The sequence below is a fragment of the Acipenser ruthenus genome, chromosome 11, assembly GCF_902713425.1.
Source record: "Acipenser ruthenus chromosome 11, fAciRut3.2 maternal haplotype, whole genome shotgun sequence".
Lineage (NCBI taxonomy): Eukaryota > Metazoa > Chordata > Actinopteri > Acipenseriformes > Acipenseridae > Acipenser > Acipenser ruthenus.
Genome location: NC_081199.1, coordinates 16,626,890 through 16,639,617, shown reverse-complemented (window position 1 = coordinate 16,639,617; position 12,728 = coordinate 16,626,890). Strand labels below are relative to the sequence as shown.

At 39.7% G+C, this 12,728-nt stretch overlaps 5 non-coding genes across 5 annotated transcripts; 4 read left to right on the top strand and 1 right to left on the bottom strand.

The window, feature by feature from the left end:
- Positions 1–4,975: 4,975 nt before the first annotated feature.
- On the top strand, positions 4,976–5,047 carry trnaq-cug (transfer RNA glutamine (anticodon CUG)). The gene has a single exon. It is a non-coding gene; the product is annotated as a tRNA-Gln (tRNA).
- Positions 5,048–10,723: 5,676 nt separating this feature from the next.
- trnas-gcu (transfer RNA serine (anticodon GCU)) lies at positions 10,724–10,805 on the bottom strand. The gene has a single exon. It is a non-coding gene; the product is annotated as a tRNA-Ser (tRNA).
- A 191-nt stretch (positions 10,806–10,996) lies between these two features.
- Positions 10,997–11,068, top strand: trnae-cuc (transfer RNA glutamic acid (anticodon CUC)). Its single transcript has one exon. It is a non-coding gene; the product is annotated as a tRNA-Glu (tRNA).
- Positions 11,069–11,943: 875 nt separating this feature from the next.
- Positions 11,944–12,015, top strand: trnaq-cug (transfer RNA glutamine (anticodon CUG)). Its single transcript has one exon. It is a non-coding gene; the product is annotated as a tRNA-Gln (tRNA).
- A 267-nt stretch (positions 12,016–12,282) lies between these two features.
- On the top strand, positions 12,283–12,356 carry trnas-aga (transfer RNA serine (anticodon AGA)). Its single transcript has one exon. It is a non-coding gene; the product is annotated as a tRNA-Ser (tRNA).
- Positions 12,357–12,728: the final 372 nt, after the last annotated feature.

The window sequence follows — 12,728 nt, the reverse complement described above, 5'->3', positions numbered from 1 at the left end:
GGGATCCTTCAAGAAGCTGCTTGATGAGATTCTGGGATCAATAAGCTACTAACAACCAAACGAGCAAGATGGGCTGAATGGCCTCCTCTCGTTTGTAAACTTTCTTATGTTCTTATGTTCTTACTTATTGCTGTTTCTATCGGGAAAAAATACAGAAACGTTTAATTTTGTTCGTAGCCATTTTATATCACTTTAGATTCACTGTTCAAGTCCAACTTAAGTCCATCTTCAAGTCCGGCTAGGTTAAGTCTTTGATAATGCAACCTTTTCTCAAGCCAGACTTACACTAGCACAACTTGACACAAAAGTCTGACTTGTAAGTCCAGCTTGAGACATGTTGAGAGTAGGAAAGAGAGGTATCGAGGGAGACACTAAGGTTTTTTGGCCGAGGAGGATGTTATGTATTGTAGTGTCCAGTTAGTGTGTCTGTATTAACCTCCCCCCCTCTCTTTCAGTGCAGTGTGTATGTGTTGTATTGTCCAATCAGTCAGTCAGTGTGTGTCTCTCTCCCTTAATTATTTTTTATTTTGTTGTCAGGTGACATAAAGAAGTGGCAAGACCGGTACAGCACATTCAAGCACTCGTACAGCAAGAAAGATATAGAGGACCTGCTGAAGGTGGCAAAGAGCAATGTGCAGAAGAGCCAAGAGAAAATCTTCAAACAGATCAAGAAAGCGATCACACGCAAGCAACAGCAACATGGAAAACCACAGTAATGACATCAGCTTTGTGATCTGCACTTTTATACAGTTCGTGAGAGTTTAAACTCTGCAAGAATTTCACAACATCTATTTTATAGCCAATATATGTATACTTCTGTTCAGTTATACTTAAAGTAGAAAGATATAATACTAGTTTAGAAATAGCTTAATTCACGTCTCTCTCTTAATATCTTTACTTGGGACTTTTGTGCTTAGTGATGGGGAAATTCTGGGAAAGGCTTTTTCAAAGGTCCCTGGTACTTATTAGTGCAACCTGTTCCTAAATTGAGAACAACGTGTGTTTTAATTATAATCAAAATAGAATGATTTGGGTTAATTTAGTTAATTTGTGCAAATGGTGTATGGATAACTGCAAGGTTGAGGAAGGTAAACAGCAGAAGCAAATGAGCAGCATCTTTATGGGAACTGTGGGGGAATAATTACATTCTATGCTTTTTATTAATGCCTGTATTAGGTCTCTAGGATTTATAGAACTTGAGATATAATGTTTTAAGTTGTTTGTGCTTTATGAAGTATTTAGTTTCATATTAGAGATAAAATTGTTGTTGTGCATATTTTTCTCTTTTCTCTTAGCAGGTGCAGGTGACAAACCATATAAGGAACGGAAAGTTTCTAACTGCTAGCTAGACAGAGGAAGTTCTTTTTCTTTTTGTAACCGCAAGCTGCATCCGTGACATTTCTTAAGAAATGTCACCGATTTTAGTTAGAATATGTAAGACAGGCAGGTGCTTGCAAGTAGGACAAAGTTGTTATTGTTGTATATATGATTGGTCTCCTCTTAATCTTCCAAGCTGTTGCTATCTGACGTATATTGAGTTAAGCTTCTGTGATTGGCTCGCAATAACTGTAGGTTGCAAGGTATATATTATGTTTACTGGCTCTGCGTAGTCAGAACTCTACTCGATGTTTTTCTAACACCACGTGTGTTGAGAGTGTTCACTAGTTTGCAAACTATTAAACTTGTTTGATCAATCTGTTTGGTCTACCGAGTCTTTTCTAGGAGAAGTAAATAAACTTCCATCACAGAACTTAAGTCAATGTGATGTGATTTCTGTATGCTGTAATGCTTGTAAGAAATGTATTTAAAATGAGAAAATCCAGAATTGAATTGTACAGTTCATTGGCTGTATTTAGAGTATACGGGTTACTCCTATTCCTTACACTCTGCTTTCTCAAAAGTGCTCTTTTTATATACTGAGAGGCAATAAAAATGCAATTCCATGTGTGAAATCATTTTGACTCCATAAAGGTTCATATAGCAAATTCGTTGCTCAGTCCAGTTTATTAATGCAATAAGCAGAGGAAACAACCACAGTCCACACATGCCTGAAGTCAACAACACAGTCTGTGGCTGAGGATTTTGTTGTTGAACATGACGACCTAACTCATCGCCAATCCAACACTTGAACATTGTGTGCACAAAGGTTTGCCTGGTTAACCCTGGCTGTGTGGAGGCGAGCATTGTCATGAGAAGGCCTGATAAGGCCTATGGCACAATAGTCTGCCAGACGTCTTCAGACTGTTCTGTCACTAATTGGCCTGTTTCGAGTCCCGATGACAGCATTTGCTGTAGCTCAGGCCGATTGAAACTGGTTGTGAAGGTGTTGAAGACAAATGTTCCAGTCCTGTCTTGCTGTGGTGACACCTGGGGTACCAGGACGAGGACGATCACTAATACTACCAGCCATCCTAACACGGTCCAACAGACGAGAAATGGATGTTGGGTGGATATTAAAATGATGTGCAATCAACTGCTGCGACATTCCAGCATTCACCACCCCAAGTGCATGGTTCCTCTCCACAATCGTCAGTCGTGGCATCTTCCAGATTAATTTCTCTTGAAAAACCTTGTGACCAATCAACTTCATTCTTTCATGGATATTAATTCCCATAGGTCTCTACTACTCTATGAAATTCCATGATTTCCATTACATAAGAGTAGATGTTAAAACTTCATGCTGATTTGAACTCGGCTCTCGCCAAGATAAGACTAAGACGTAGTTTTACAGTAAACTAATGTGATCCATATGTGTCTCCATCCATTTGCATTTCCTTCCATATGATGATGTAGATATCCTTCTGCCTGGTTTTGATTTGCTGGCTCCAGAGATCAGCTTATTTTGCCTCCCTAGCGCATCAGCACACACAACGGCCGGAAGATGGTCAGGAACTGGGCAGTCCTGACATCTGTAGGAAGGTCATTCCACCACTTCGGGGCGAGGTTGGAGAAGGAGCAGGCTCTGGAGGCAGGGGAGCATAGAGGAGGTAGAGCCAGTCATCTAGTGCAGGAGGAGCAAAGAGGTCGAGTGGGGGTGTAGGGAGAGATGAGGGTCTGGAGGTAGCTGGGTGCAGTCTGGTCAAGGCATCTGTAGGCGAGTACAAGAGTCTTGAACTGGATGTGAGCGGTGATCGGGAGCCAGTGGAGTGAGCGGAGCAGTGGAGTTGCATGGGAGAAGCGAGGCAGAGAGAACACCAGGCGAGCAGCGGAGTTCTGGATGAGCTGGAGCGGACGGGTTGTGGACGCAGGGAGGCCAGCAAGGAGGGAGTTGCAGTAGTCTAGGTGGGAGAGTACCAGGGCCTGGACAAGGAACTGGGTGGCGTAGTTGGTGAGCTCAAGCTGGAGTTGCTATCCTTCACAGAGTCATGCTGTTGCTCATCACATTCCTTATCATTGCACTTCTCTCAGGTAAGTCCTGAAGAGTCATATATACCACTTTAGAAAGCAGGAAATGTTGTATTTACTTATTTAAGATTATTTGAAGAATACAATTAAACCAGCCTGTTATATTTAGTTTGCCAGAGCACCAGATATATTTTTGCATATCCCCTATTGGCATGTAAAGCCAGGCTTTCCATTATTATTATTTTATTATTATTATTTACTATCCAGGGCGACTTACAATTGTTACAAGATATCACATTATTTTTACATACAATTACCCATTTATAAAGTTGGGTTTTTACTGGAGCAATCTAGGTAAAGTACCTTGCTGAAGGGTACAGCAGCAGTGTCCCCCATCTGGGATTGAACCCACAACCCTCCGGTCAAGAGTCCAGAGCCCTAACCACTACTCCACACTGCTTCCCTTATAATGTGATTGATCACATTCCATATTGTACTGTAGAATCAAATATCAAACACATGAGCTGATTGAAGACCCAGACATTTCATTGGAGAAAATCCATCGATTTGAATGCTTGTTTTGAAATTAAAATACCTTGTCTTTTACATCGACATGCCGAAGCTTTGCAAACTCAATTACTCCGTCATGTGAAGATGATGAACAAGTGAGAGAGGGAGAGAGTGTTCGCCTCTCATTCAATTACACCGGTGTAGTGAACAACTTCCAATGGCATCGACAGAATCCAGGAAAAGGTTTGGAATACATCCTCCTGATTTATGACTCTGGAATGACAACCAAAGTGGACTCTTCAGACCTTTGGTTCTGTGCTGAAGCTGATAAAGAGAATAAACGTGTGGAGCTGAAGCTCTCCTCCACTAAAATGACAGACACTGCACTGTACTACTGCACCCTGAGTCCCACAGTGACAGGAATCTCATATCAACACAGTGCACAAACTGACAGCACCTGGGAATGGCACAGAGTCACTCAGCTGAGATCAGGTCTAAACAGAGGGTTCACTGATGGCTCAATGTGTTGGAACCCATTGCTATCCAATCAACATGGTCAGAGATATACTGCATCCATCCTGCAATGTGTTTGATTGTTTCAAGGAATTGATTGTTTTTTTTATTTGCATGCACATTAATATTAAAATCATAAAGTCCTTCATGTGTTCTTCACAAAGTCCTTTGCAGTATGTGTCTAGAAAACGCCAAGAGTTTTTTAGCAATTTCTTCCGCTTTAACTAAACATAATGAACAATGGATTCACTGACCAATCTGTGTATCATTCATGTGATCGACTAGGAGGTGATCTGTCGGATCAGGTGATTTTTTTAACCCTTCCAAGCTGGGTACAAATGAGCTTACAGCTACAATTAATCAATGCTACATCACTGCAGTCCAGGAGGTTTATACCTATATCTAAATCATGAATATCTAAAGGTCTGTAATATTAATGATTAAAACGTCGCATTTTGGATTCAAACTGGAGAAATGGATGTTGTTGAATGACTGTGTGCAATCAGAACGGGGAGAAAGCCTTGCGGTCCAGGGGTTGTCAGCAGTAGGGGATTTTACCTAGGAGCTGAGGATGTTACAGCCATTCCTCTCCAGGGTGCTCCGCAGTGGTTCCATAGTGTAATGGTTAGCACTCTGGACTCTGAATCCAGCGATCCGAGTTTAAATCTTGGTGGGACCTGTATTTAACCATATGTTTTGATCATGTGAACTACCAAATGTCATATGTCTAGACCACAAGGGTACAATCGGTCATTGAGAGGAACGGTAGTTCCTCGTACAAGTTAGAAAAACTTGTTTGAAACTACCGAGAGTCTCTATACAGCTCAAAGAGTTTTGCTGTTTTCACCATGTTGCAACGGAAAAACTAATCACTTAGAATTACCATCGGTACCAGTATCAAAAGTCTGAAACTTTCTTACATCAAATGTGAAAAAAACGTACATACCTCTTATACACAATGAGATATAAGTCGTCAAGCTAAGGTAAAATTGTTGTTGTTGTTCTTCTTCTTCTTCCTCTTCCGTCTACTTTTTAAGGGTGTGTAGCGACTATTCAAACAGAAAAGCTAAATAACTGGACATCTACCAATCATGTGATTCCACATGTTGGTCAACGTCAAAACAAACCAGGGTGTGCAAGCAGTTTCATATCCACACCATTTATATTAAACAAATTATTTATGTTTTAAAACAGCACATATCGCTGGAAAAAAAAGTGGTTTGAACTTGCACCATGACGTACTTGAAGAGCGCACGACATTATCCCGCACGAGGTTATCCCGCTGTATTGAAATACATTCATTTTTCAAGCTTACATGCAAGCCTGACCAGCTTTCGCTGAAAACCTGAAAATGCTGCTAGAGTAGAAATTTTCGATTTCCTGTTTGAAAATTTCTAGTTTCCTGTTTATTTGGTAGATACCATAGAATGGAATTGCACACAAGAGTGGCATGTAGCTCTGATTTCTGATAAATTGTAGTTCGTCGTTTAATTAAAAATAAATAAAGGAATAATTTATTTGTAGAAATAAATAAATGATTTAAACAAATGCATAGAGGAATAAATACATTTAGAAATAAATATTTTTAAATAAATAAATAAATGTAGAAATGAATACATGTTTATATAATAAATGTATAAATAAATTAATAAATAGCAAGCTAGAAAACTACATGTCATATTAATTGATTTGGCTGATGCGTTTATCGACAGCAATGGACATTTATATGCCTATATAAAAAGTACAAGTTTCATGTAAACACACACACACACACACACACACACACACACACACATATTGCAAATTGCCTAAAATTAATAACGCATCAAAGAAAGTCACCGAGGTTGAAACATTTAATGGTAGCTACTGAGTCAACATTTACATTGTAACGTTTAAAACAATCTTTTAAAATGTAACAAACAAGGGTCATTTAAATGTGGGCTGAAAAAAGTAACAAGCAGACAAAACTGATTAAAACTAAACAAGTTTGAATGACAAATTCAGCAACATTGTCGAGTTTTGTAAGCATTTAAAACTTGTATGCTATGTTCATACAGTAATTAAACGGACTGTGTTGTATAGCGTTATGCTGACTTTGAAAAACAAAATGTTAAAAACAGGGTTTAGTTCAAGTGACAAAACCGTTTTTCTTTACAAACACAATTATATATGACGCGCACGCAAGCATGCTCTCTCTCACACACGCACAAACACACGTGCGCGCACACACACACTCACTAACACACGCGCGCGCGCACACACACACACGCGCACAGACACACGCACACGCACACACACGCGCGCTCTCACAAATTACTTGGCCCGTGAGCAGAAAATTAGTTATTTGTTGCAGGTTAGCAATGGCAGCAGTATGGAGTAGAGGTTAGGGCTTTGGACTCTTGACCAAAAGGTCGTGGGTTCAATCCCAGGTGGGGGACACTGCTGCTGTTCTAAAATAAATAATAATAATCGTGGATCTTGTTGCAGTTTCAACACTCGTGCTTTGTCTTTGTTGTATAAACACCAGTCCATATTCAGAAACTGCTCGTGCTGCATCCGCAGGGTTTGATGGAATTGACCCAAAACAGCGTGCTAATTTTGCCATGTTTCGGAATCTGATTTCATACCTCAGCCAGAAATCAACAATATTTTTCAGGGTAGGCAGTCAAATACGTGAAATCGTGAATTTTGCGTGGCCTTATACAACGAGTCACTAGTGATCCGTCGCTTGCAGTATCTGTGGAGTAGCGGTTAGAGCACTTTGTTCTTCACTGGGTTCAATCACGTGGGGGACACATTGCTGCTTTATCTAGATTGGTCCAGTAAAAAAACGACTGTATAAAGCAGTAATTGTATGTCACAATTGTAAGTTGGCCTGGATAAGTGTGTCTGCTAAAATAATAATAATAATAATAATAATAATAATAATAATAATAATAATAATAATAATATGCGTGTTTGGTTGGTACTTGAATGGGAGACTGCCTGGCAATACCAGATACTTCAAACTTTTCTTTGAAGTTTTATTTGTATTATTAACAAATAGAAGATTAAACAGCAAAAATGAGCTGATTTACTTTTAATTTTTGGAAATGGATAGCAGGGTATTAATCGCTATTGAAATAATTGCATAAAATAAGTTATGAATATATTTATTTCACGCCTCCACCCACTGTTTTAATTGCATTTGGATCATTCCAGACACCACCTGATATGTGAGCGCAACAAACTCAGCAATGCATTGATCATTAATACATTTTAAAAACACAACATCAAAGTCACAGCATGCATTATATTCGGGCCAGGACATTTCAATTTGATGATAATAAGCAGAGTGTGACATTAACAGAAGTGACATTAAATTTGACTGTATTATGACTACATCTGTCTTCTTTTCATACATTTACACTGTAAAACATGAGGCTGAAGTTGGCTTATTCGCCAGCTTCTTATTCGCAAGCTTTTAAGTGCATAAATGTATTTGTCTACGTTGAAGAAGTAACCTTGCATTTAAAGGGTTAAATCACTTTGGGCTGCAGATTTCTCTGCCAGTACCTGACAAGGGGCAACCCCTCTGCAAGCCCCACTTGTATTTAGCCGGGCCGGGCCCAGAGTGGTCTACTGGGGAAGAACAGCGGGTAAATATGCCAATCGCTCAGCATCTTATTTGCTCTTTATGTATCTACGTTGAATAAGTAGCCTTGCATTTAACGGGTTAAATCACGTTGGGCCACTGATTTCTCTGTAGGTACCCAGCTAGGGGCACCCCCTCTGCAAGCTACACCTGTATTTAGCCCGGCCCAACGTGGTTGCCCGGCCCTCTGTAGCTTGCAGAGGGGCTGCCCCTCGCTGGGTACCTGCAGAGAAATCGGCGGCCCAACGTGATTTAACCCGTTAAATGCAAGGCAACTTATTCAAAGTAGATACATAAAGAGCGAATAAGAAGCTGAGCGATTGGCATATGCAGCATGTTTGCCCACTGTTCTGCCCCAGTAAACCACGTTGGACCAGGCTAAATACAGGTGTAGTTTGCAGTGGGGGTGACCCTCGCCAGGTATTTGCAGAGAAATCAGTGGCCTGACGTGATTTAACCTGTTAAATGCAAGGCTACTTATTCAACATAAACTCCTAGGTCTTTTTCATAGTTCCCTTCTTCAATTTCAGTATATCCCATATGATATTTATAATGCACATTTGTATTGCCTGCATGCAATACTTTACAGTTTTCTCTATTAAATGTCATCTGCCATGTGTCTGCCCAGTTCTGTCTAGATCATTTTGAATGACCTTTGCTGCTGCAACAGTGTTTGCATCTAGGTATTTTACCTAGATTCAGTATAAACAACTGGATAAATAGGTAATTGTATGTAAACATAATGTGATATAATTGTGACAATTGTAAGTTGCCCTGGATAAGGGTGTCTGCTAAAAAATAAATAATAATAATTTAAATGCAATCTGCTGAACTATTTGCATTTGACTTGGTATTTGTATATTCTGAAATATATAAGAATTTGCATTTGAATTTCAAATCATGGGAAAAATATTTCAATTTTAAACACTTTTCAATAATAATGTTCATAATAAAGTCGAGAGACTTTTCAGTATTGCTGGTAAAGTTGAACAACCTGAAAGATGCAAACTAAAGGACACTTTTGAGAACTTCATGTTTATTAAGCATAACAATCAAAACAAGCAAAAATAATAATTGTGCAATGCACACATATATAAATATATACATACAGTATATCTCATCATTTATGTCAGTTTTTCACAAACCTGGTCCTGCGCTCCCACTGTGTCTGCTGTTTGTGTTCCAACTGAGTTCTCAATTATTAAATTGATCCCCCAATTGAACTAACAATTAGTGACTTAATGCAATGTTAGAAATAACTTGAAATATCCAACTCTTTTGGCTGCTTTCACAAACCCTGATCAGCACTAATCTTGGACTACCTTACCTGAGGTAACATTAGGTAGTCCTAGATTAGTGTTAATTGAGGCCTGTGCAGCCAGCCATTTCTACATATAATTCAAATGCTCTGATTAGACATTTTATTCATTCAATTGAGGGTTCAATTCGTAATATAAAGCTCAGTTGGAACACAAATCAGCAAGCACTGGGTCCTCAGGACCAAGACTGGGAAACACTATTTTATGTAACTTGCTTCCTATATTGGTACATACCTGTTAATTATTATGAACTACGTGATTACTGTGTTTATGTTGTTATTATATAAACTGCTTTCCTTGTATGTCACCTTGGATAAAGGCCTCTGCCAAATTCATGTTAATAAATTAACATTTGTTGTATGGGAAAGTATTAGAAGTCCATTTAGCATTTGTCACAAATTTGCATTTGTATTTAGTTTGGTAGTAAATGTATCACATTTGCATTTGTATTAAGCAAATTTGCAAGAACATTGACATTGCCACTGGTCTCATCAATTTCCTACTATCTGGAAAACACAAGTATGCTCAAAACCATAACCATCAAATTTAACAATGGAGTCACCCATACCTTTCAACGTTTACGCTCAAAGTTTGAAATCATGGATAGAGTCTACATTGTTTGAGAGCAGTTCCCAGTCATTGGTGCTCATGCAATCACCATTCACAAATGCCAGGGGATGACTCTAAAAACAGTTATGATGGATCTTGGTAACTCCATTTTCTCCTATGGACAAAGTTTCATTGCACTTTCCAGTGTTACTTCCGTAAGCGGTATCCAACTTATCAACTTTGACCCCACCTGCATCTACGCATGTCAAACAGCACCTTTCCAATTGTGTCTATTTGCTTGATGCTTGACAAGATTGGCCTAATTCCTTCTCCTAACTTGGGCTTTTATGTTTGATATCACCACTTTAAACGGCTGTTTTGTTTTTTTACATTGGCAATGTTTGTTATAGATATAAAATACAATGCAGATTCCGATATCTGAGGTCAGAAAATGTTTAATAACAAGTAATGCGCATTTTCAAGTGTTTCAGATTAATTTCAGAAATGTCGCGCGCTTAATTTTAGTCGTGCATTGTAGTAACGACAGTAAAGGCAGTCCCTGATACGTTTCATTTCACAGGTCTCTGGCACACTTTTCGTCGTGCGTTGCAGGGCATCGTGGCTTAGATGGTTAAAGCGCCTGTCTAGTAAACAGGAGATCCTGAATTTAAATCCCAGCGGTGCCTTTGGTTATAATTTTTTCAGCGAAGTTTAGACTGTGTTTGTGTTACATTTTATTACTGTTGGGAAGCATTTCCAACACAGACCAATACTGTCCTATAGTCGCAGGATAAACACTTTTGTCAAAAGAAAAGAGAACGAGAAACAGTAATAAAATAAAAAACAAAAGCTGCGACGGGGATGGGATTTGAACCCACGCGTGCAGAGCACAACGGATTAGCAGTCCATCGCCTTAACCACTCGGCCACCTCGTCCCCGAAAACCACTTGCTCAAACCAGAGGATGAAACACTCACTATTTGTTCACAGCGCGGGTGTAGAAACCGTCCAATCTGTCCTAAGGCGCACAGTTTATTATGGCAGTTTATGATGCTGTTCCGTTTTCGATGCTTTCGCATATATAGCAAAGAAATTCCTGTCCAGCCGTGCAGATAATTCTTGCAACGTCCCTGGTGGTCTAGTGGTTAAGATTCGGCGCTCTCACCGCCGCGGCCCGGGTTCGATTCCCGGTCAGAGAAGTTCTTTTATGCCTATTATTATTCCGATTAAAACCACTCTCTTACTCTTCATTAATCAGATGAAGATATGTCTAATTCTTGGCTGTGGTCCGACTGCATTCAATTAAAAGCGCGCCCTTTATATTATTACAGAGTCTGTGCACATTGATTCGCAACGCCTTTTGGCATTATCTTCTTCTCAGTCTGCAGAAAAGGATTTTACAATTGCTCGTTACAAGTGAGAGGACAGCTATGGTTTAACCACCCCCCTATACACAATCACACAGTTAACACAATAAGTACCGATTAAAAAGGGACACGGAATTTTTCTATGCAGCCACTCATTCAGAGCTCCAGTGCTGTGACGCGCAGCAAATCGGTAGGTGCGTTCAAGTGCCTGTAACTCAAACACATACCAAACGAGAGGAGGCTTCGCGATTTCCCCTGATATCTAACATGCGCAGGTGTCATGTTCCTAGAATAAACTACAACGTCCAGAATACAGTGGTGCCTTCACTTGCTAGGAGACAGCTGTGCGAATTTGTATTTGAAAGTGTATTTTCACTTATAAAGATGCAACGTGTTTAGTTTTTAATGACATGTTTATTTTTTTTTTAATTAGCAATACCGATGTTATTAAAACCGTTTCTAAATCTACATGTGTAATACATATATTGTCAATGAACATGTGTCTTATTATTTCAATGTGAGCAGCGTTTGTGGCGCACGGTTGGGAGCTGATTGTGCAGTTCTCCAGACTTGCTGCCAGCTGCCAGTATGAACCAAGAAATGAAACGTCGCATTTTGGATTCAAACTGGAGAAATGGATGTTGGTGTGTGCAATCAGAACGGGGAGAACGCCTTGTGGTCCATTCCTCTCGTGGGTGCTCCGCAGCGGTTCCATGGTGTAATGGTTAGCACTCTGGACTCTGAATCCAGCGATCCGAGTTCAAATCTCGGTGGGACCTGTATTTAATTTAACCATATGTTTTGATCATGTGAACTACCAAATGTCATATGTCTAGACCACAAGGGTACAATCGGTCATATAAAATACAATGCAGATTCTGATATCTGAGCTCGGAAATTGTTTAATAACAAGTAATGCGCATTTTCAAGTGTTTCAGATTAATTTCAGAAATGGCCCGCGCTTAATTTTAGTCCTGCATTGTAGTAGAGAACAGTAGTGAAGCTAATAATGTTCGTGATACGTTTCATCTCACAGCGTTTTGCAGGGCGCCGTGACTTAGCGGGTTAAAGTGCTTGTATAGAAAACAAGAGTTCCTGGGTTCAAATCCCAGCGGTGCCTTTGCTTATAATTTTTTTCAGCACCTCAAAGTTTAGGCTGTGTTTGTGTCACATTTTGTGACTGTTGGGGAGCACCTCCAACACAGACAAATACTTTCCTGTAGTCGCAGGAGAAACACTTTTGACAAAAGAGAACGAGAAACAGTAATAATAATTTAAAAAAACCTGCGTCGAGGATGCGATTCAAACCGACGCGTGCACCGCACAATGGATTAGCAGTCCATCTCCTAAACCACTCGGCCACCTCGTTCTCAAAAACCTGGCGTTCAAACCAAAGAGGATGAAACATTTACTATTTGTTCACAGCGCGGGTGTAAATACCGTATAATCTGTCATAAGGAGCACAATTATACCAGTGCGCCAGAGGTTTAAA